Source organism: Podarcis tiliguerta, assembly GCF_965153285.1.
Source record: "Podarcis tiliguerta genome assembly, chromosome: 3".
Classification (NCBI taxonomy): domain Eukaryota; kingdom Metazoa; phylum Chordata; class Lepidosauria; order Squamata; family Lacertidae; genus Podarcis; species Podarcis tiliguerta.
In genome coordinates this window covers 37,215,447-37,222,394 of record NC_139536.1, presented here as the reverse complement: position 1 = coordinate 37,222,394, position 6,948 = coordinate 37,215,447, and the positions used below count along the sequence as shown (strand labels likewise).

At 40.9% G+C, this 6,948-nt stretch overlaps 1 long non-coding RNA gene across 3 annotated transcripts; it reads left to right on the top strand.

Annotated features, from left to right (window-relative positions):
• The first annotated feature begins 141 nt into the window (after window positions 1–141).
• LOC310674839 lies at window positions 142–6,500 on the top strand. Of its 3 annotated transcripts, XR_014509778.1 has the most exons (4): window positions 142–662; window positions 2,409–2,556; window positions 2,826–3,346; window positions 4,100–6,500. It is a non-coding gene; the product is annotated as an uncharacterized lncRNA (long non-coding RNA). The 3 variants fall into 3 exon arrangements; XR_014509776.1 differs by lacking the exon at window positions 2,409–2,556 and having other exon boundaries at window positions 142–636; window positions 2,826–3,261; XR_014509777.1 differs by lacking the exon at window positions 2,409–2,556 and having other exon boundaries at window positions 142–636.
• The last annotated feature ends 448 nt before the right edge of the window (window positions 6,501–6,948 follow it).

Here is a 6,948-nt window from a genome sequence, read left to right as displayed (position 1 = left end):
GATGGCCACGTAGGCCCTCACTCAAGCAAGGGGGCGGGGATTCGAGTAGCTTCCTCAGCCATCTTTGCCCCGGGTATTCCGGTCCTTTCTCCCCGCTTTCCATCGCGCACGTGCACGCCGCCATGTTTGAGAAGGGCAAAGCAATTCTGGTTTAGCAGGAGACGTGGCTCAAGGAGAGGCTTTCTGTGTCCAAGGTTTCTGGCTGGCGCAAGAGTCGCCGAGTAAAAAGTTAGGGGTAGGGCTTGGAGATGTTACGCAGCGTTGCGTTTCGACGACTGATAGATTCTGCCGCAGTTAAATACCCCGAATAAGACGAATTCACTACTGGGGGAGGGAGGGCATGGCATGGATTGTTACCTTATTTCTGCCTGGCGATTCTGTTATCACCTACATCTTCCTATATCCCCCGCTATTCGTTTTATCTCATGAAACGAGAACGATTTTCATCTTTTAGCTGGCTCACTCCTTCATACAAAAAATAGCTTCTATAATGTGTTACTAAATATGGTGTTGGGCTCATCTTTAACTCGGTAGCACAGTTTTATGTCCTATAATATGATCAATAAAGGGACTTTGCAGAAGTGGGATGTGATTGAAAGGATCTGCATGCTAAAACTACCACAATCTGCTTCCCAAGTATGATACACGTCATGAGGGTTTGTGTCTCGAATATAAAGTTTTGCACCACAGCTTGCTTTTTGTTTGTTTTTGTGGGGGGAGGGTCACATTTGGAAGGGTGACTGAGATTTGGAAGGTGCATTTCTAAAGAATTAGATTTGTATTTTAACAAGTCTTAATTTTTGCACCATAAGGTCCTGAATCCACGTTTTTTAAAAATGTTGTCAGAACGGAAAAATGCAAAATATTTTGAGGATGCAGTTGTGTCGTATCCTTTTAAAAAGAATTGTGAGGTGTTGAGGGGTGCTTTTATGGTCCCTAGTGGGGCAGATCCACACCATATATTTAAAATGCAATCAAGACACGTTTAAAGCACATGACTTCTCCCCCAAAAATATGGGAAGTGTAGTTTTCTCACATATTTACCATTCCCAGTATCCTAAACATACTACAGTTCCCAGGATTCTTTGGGGAAAATCATGGTGTTAGGAGTTTGTGGGTGCCAGATCTCTTTAATCCCTGATTCCAGCAAGTTTAGAAGCCAATTAAGCTAACTTCATCAATCCATTATTTTTAATCATGTAGCTGGAGAATAGTAGCATAGATATGGAGAGAGACGGTTGACATCATGTAGTGTTCAATTATTGTTCATCAAGATGGATACGACTTTTACCAAGACCCATAACTGAAGTGGTTGCTGAACTACCAATAATATTAGGTTCCTTAACAATAATTGCGGCAAGGTGAATGGAGCAAATAATAAAAAAATGCTAATGACTAAAACTCCAGATGTTCTAAAAGCACAAGCTCACAAGACTGCATTAAAACTCTGATTTTAGCAGCTTCTTCATCATCATCTTTTTTTGCTCCTGAGCCTTTAGTATGCACAGCAGGCATCTTTCCCACCCCAAGTACAAGGAAAGCAGAGTTCTAAACGGAGTATTTTTTTACAAGAAAACCAAACTCCCCACCAACTTATAGCATATTTCTCATAATTTCAGGCAGCTACAAAACACCCAAAATTATGAGTCTTATAATTAATCTAGACAAGGAGGCACCTTTGGGTAAGGCTGTGAAATCTATCCAAAACAACACAAGCTGCTACTGAAATACTGTACAACCATTTTGTGTTCTTGGGCGGAACATAGTCATCTGCGTTATAGCGGAGGGTGGCAAAGCAACCTGAAAGGAAGATGAAGGCAACAATACTGCTTAGGGTACAGAAAATGAAGAGGTGTTTAGGCAAAGTGAATTGATAAGTGGCTTGAAATTTAACAAGGAGGGATGATACTGAAATGTAGCTCTTATTAAACAACACTTAAAAGAAGGATGCACAAATCACTTTGAGGGCCACTTTTAGCTCTTTATTAATTCAAAAGGGCCACAGTGCTGTATCACTACTGGGACAGTGTCACATTTTCAACTAAGTGCTTAGATTTTTTTTAGTCCATTTTCTGTTAACTGTATTTTTCTCTGCGCCAACATTTCTGTCAGCCTCCATTCCTTTATTTTCTCCCTCTCTGTAGCCACAGTTCTGTGTGCTCTTCATCTGTTACTCCCTTTTACTCTTTCCCCAGTTCATAGGTCTCTCTACACCTCCTTTTAAAAAAAATTCTTTTTCCTTTCTCTGTATTTCTGACTCCATTTCTCTGCTCATCCATAGTACTCTTTTCTCATCTCTACAGCATCACAGATCTCTCTACCCCACCTGCCTCTTCTCCGTTTCTCCACCTTACAGGGTCCCTTTGCCTCCCCTTTACTCTCCTTTTCTTCCCCTAGGGCCAAACTAGGCAGGACTCAGGAGTTCATCTTTGCACTTCAAAAATGCAAAACCGTATCAGAGGAAACTGAAGATGTTTAGCATTGCAGCAGGCAAGAAGTAGGAAGTTAACCTCTTTCTCCTCTGCTGTGGTCCTGAGGAAAAGCCCTCTCCTAAAGGTGTAGTATTTGCAACAAGAGGGAATTCCCTATTGATGGGGGGGGGTACTCCCTAAAGCCAACACTGCCTTCAGAAGAGGAATTTTCCTCAAAGGCTAGCAGGAAAACTCTATGCCTGCTGCAGTCCCAATCATTATGATTCCTACCACCGCTACTGCAGCTGTTTGCATTTTTAAAAACCTGCATGTGAAATGGAACAATGCATTTAATGTCACATCTTATTTGAACCTTAGTCTCTCTTTTTGTTCTGTTTCTGCTCCCCTCTATAGATCTCTGCACTGAACAAGTAACAACGAGCCACAGCACCAAATGTATTCTCTCCTACCAAAGCAGGACATTTTTAAAACATATAAAATATGGGGAAATTTCCCCCAGCCCTCACAAATTCCACCCTGGCCATAAACGTAATATCAACCCACCCTTTTAATTCTGTTTGGATTTGGGGGGAAACAAATTCAGGTTTAAATGCAGCTCGCTTTCTCTTCTAGGCTTGTCATTTAGGGCTTGCTGTTCTGCTTTAAGCAAAACCTGTACCTATGTAACCCCTATGGCTTAATTAGACCTGTTACTTTAAGGAGGTTCAATGCTTTCAAGCTCTTGTGTGCAGATGGGTGGGGAGGAATGGTGGCCTTTGGAAGCCATTTTGACTAAGAGCTGCAGGAAAGGGATTCAGGACAGGCCTGGCTTATCAAGTTATTTCAAAGGGTGAGTCCCCCTTACATTCTTGTTGTTATTATCTAGGGGGTCACTCAAATCCATAAGAAGAGAGGAGAATACTTGAAATAAATATGTGAGTGTTTTTAATTATTACAGTACTCTTGTTTCAAGAATATTCTAGAACTGAGAGCAAGGAGCTCCATTTACCATCAGGCTGCACTGCTGGGGCTCTTCCTTTTCCACAGCAATTCTGCCTTTTGCGAGAAAGGAGTATTTTTATTTTTTCATTTTGCTCGGTTGGACGCTCTAATTAGAGCTTTAAAAACCTGCATTGAATGATGTTTGAAACTTTGTTCCCACATAGACTTGCCTAGGTGGCTGGAGGTGCAATCGTAGGGGCTGGGGAGAAAAAAAATATTGGGCCGGTTCTGGCTATTCTATCATCGCCATCCTTATAACAACCCTGTTAGGTGGGTATCGTTATCTTCATTTTTTTGGGATGAGCCTGAGGAAGAGTGGCTTTCCTAAAGCCACCAGTAAATTCATGGCAGAGGCCAGATTTAAGGGGTTGGACAAGGAGTGTTCATACTGAATCCCACCAGATGTTCAGTGAATGCATGGGGGATTTCCACCTTCTGTTCAGCATTAGTGAGAAAGGAGCTCAAGTAAACATTGATTGTGAGAGAGTGCTCATGTGAACACCCTCCTATGTGTGGAGCTTTGAACCCATATGTATTTTCCCTTACCAACCTGCCAATTTATTAAGATTTGAGGAAGAAGCTCTCCTGGTTATTCCCATGTTAAATGTGCTCACTAGAGGCTAACCTTTTTTGTGTTGGCTCCATGTCTGTGGAATGACCTCCCCACCAACTTTGCATTTTTTCAGACACCTGGTATAATAAACCCACCTTTTCCTGCTGGCTTTTGGTGGCAGTTGGGTTAAGTTATTTGTACTGCTTTTAAATTGTGCTATTTGTGTAGTTTATGAGAATTGTTTTGTTTAGTAGGTATTACGGTATGTTTTATTATCTATCTTTTTTTGGTAAACCACCCCATTACCATTTTTTGTGAAGAACGGTATAGAAACCTCTAAAGAAATGAACGACTAAGTCCAATTTTATTCAAGTCAGCAGCACCTAGAGGTCCTTGAACCAAAACCCCTCAATTTGGGTTGCCAGACAATAGTGGTCTATGGTGGTGGTGACAAGTGTAGTGGCTCAGGGTATGAGCAGTGAACCAAGTAGTCTTTGCTTCAAAGCTCACTTTAACCTTGAATTTGCTAGGTAGGCCTAGATCTGCCAGCTGTTCTCTTGGCCTCATCTCCCTATAAGCAGCATGGAAATCATAATATTACCTTATACTATAAGACTTATAGGGCTGTTGTAAGGGCTGCTAGGATGATGCACTCTGTGTACTTGAAATATGCTTGCTACATGAATGCTAGGTGCCACAGTATCCTTCTTGCATTATGTGTGCCATTTCATGTTATTTTTGCTTCCATGAACCTTTGCAATCTTGCCTGGGATTAAGGACTGTCTGAACCAAGTTCATGATTTGAAGTATGATGTTTCTACAGTCTGAAAGCAGCTGGAGGCTGTGGTCCTGTGCAGGCGTCCCTGGGAGTAACTCCCATTAAATTCAGGAAGACTTCTGGCAACATGCATAAGATGGGGCTGAAAGATTGCAGAATAGTGGTAGAGAACTCACTACATGGAGCAGATCCAGGGTTTCCCATTTCTGATTTGTTTTTGGTTAATAAATAATGGGAAAATCTGTAGCATTTTCTCAATCTAGCAAAAGCTGGGCTAAAAGAAAATGCATTTTGGGGGAACGCAGCAGGCTCAAAGCTAAAACCCAGCTGAGGCTCCCAGTGGTGTTTTTGAAGCATCGTATGCAGAGAGGGGCATAAAAAGAAATACAGTTTTGCTTCAGACACTATTCTTGTTTGTTTAGCTGAGTGTAAATGCAATTTAAAAATGCATAGAGGTTTGAATGCAGCCCATCTGTCATGGCTTTCGATAGGACGAAATATCCATCAATCCTGCAGAACAAAATTTCTGCCTTAGAAAAGTACATATTGATTCAAGGGTGACGGAGAACTCCCCTACCATCCCTTGTAAAACACACACACACACACACACACACAATTTACTGTGTAATCCTATACATGTATGTTGAAAAGTAAACCCCAGGTTCAGTGGGACTTACTCATGTGTGTATAAGATTGCAGCCATTGTGTCCTATCTTGGGATGGGGTGGGAATGAGAAGAGCAGGACTCTCTTGTACTCCTTCCTGTGTTGCAACAATTCTAAAAGGGACTGCTTCTACAGCTGTAGAAATGATTAATGGTCTAATTTGGTTGTTTCTGTCACTGCCTCTTTAGGAGTCAGCAAACACTATGTTCATCTAGCCCAATTCTTTCCAGGTCAGCCCCAAAGTGGAACCTTTGCCCTTTGCCTGGGGATAACATGGCTCCTGTTGTTGAAATGTGTTTTTCAAAGTTATTCAAGTTACTGTTCATTCCATGACATACTAGTAAATAAATAGGTGGTGGAGGTATAGAGGTGATTGTTGCTGTTTTGGTGCTGGGGAATACTTGCCTCTTTCTGTCTTGATTCTTGAATAATAGCTTGCAATTTTGTGGTGTGCAAGGACTGCAAATCCTGTATTTAAAAATGTATATATATGCAACATGAAAAATGACTAAATATCCTTTGTGCATTGGCAACAGCCTTCCAATGGCTGGTGTCTTAATACAGGTAGTAGAAGCTGTATAAATAAATCCGAGTGAGAAGAGGGGTGAGCAGAAGGATGTGTGATGTGATGGGATGGTTTTTATTGACCTTTATATGTTTTTTTTTTACAAAGCCAATATTCCGCCTGGTCTTTGCAGTGGTGTTGATAGAGTTGGAACCTTGGCTCAAAGCCCTGGGCCTTAGAGTCTGGAGGCCCTCCAAATGACCACCCAGAGAACAGTAGTTTATGAGGGCAGCAGGACACAGGTCTGACACCAGCATTTGGGACTGTCTGAGGCTTACTAGGACTGACACTGGTCACTGTAGAATCCTTTCTTCAATTCTATTCAGGGATCAGCTGGTCAGGCATGCACATTGTTATAGAGGTTTATTTTTTATTTTTTTACTTTAAATACATATTGCCTTTTTCTAATATAAAATGGTGCTTATTCCTAAGAGTTGTACTCAAGAGTCCAAACCTGTCAAAATTAATGGTCCTAAGTTAGTCATGTCTTATCATTTTTAGTGGATCTACTATTAAAATTGGGCCCAACCCAGCTGGAACAAACTTTATTTTTGTTTATTTCTGGAGTCATGATGATGCTACGATTTAAGTGAACTTAAAACGTGAAATTACACATGCTCAGAGTACCCCCCTTAAAAAAAAAAGGGCTGAGAAACTATTTTGTGGTGGTACTTTTTTAAAAAATATATATTATTATTATTAAAATTTGTATACTGCCCTATACCTGCAGGTCTCAGGACAGTTCACAGGATAAAATCACAATATAAAAACAATACGTAATCAAAATACAGAATATGTAATCAAAATAAAAACAAGAACAATTATACCCACATGTAGTGTAACACCAAAATGGTCTGCACATTCAAATTCCCTTTGGATCTGGTAGAAATGCACACGAAACTCCAAAATTGTGAAGTTTATTTAGAGTTAAACTGAAATAACAGGCTGAATGGAAGGGGCAGAAGGTTGTTTCA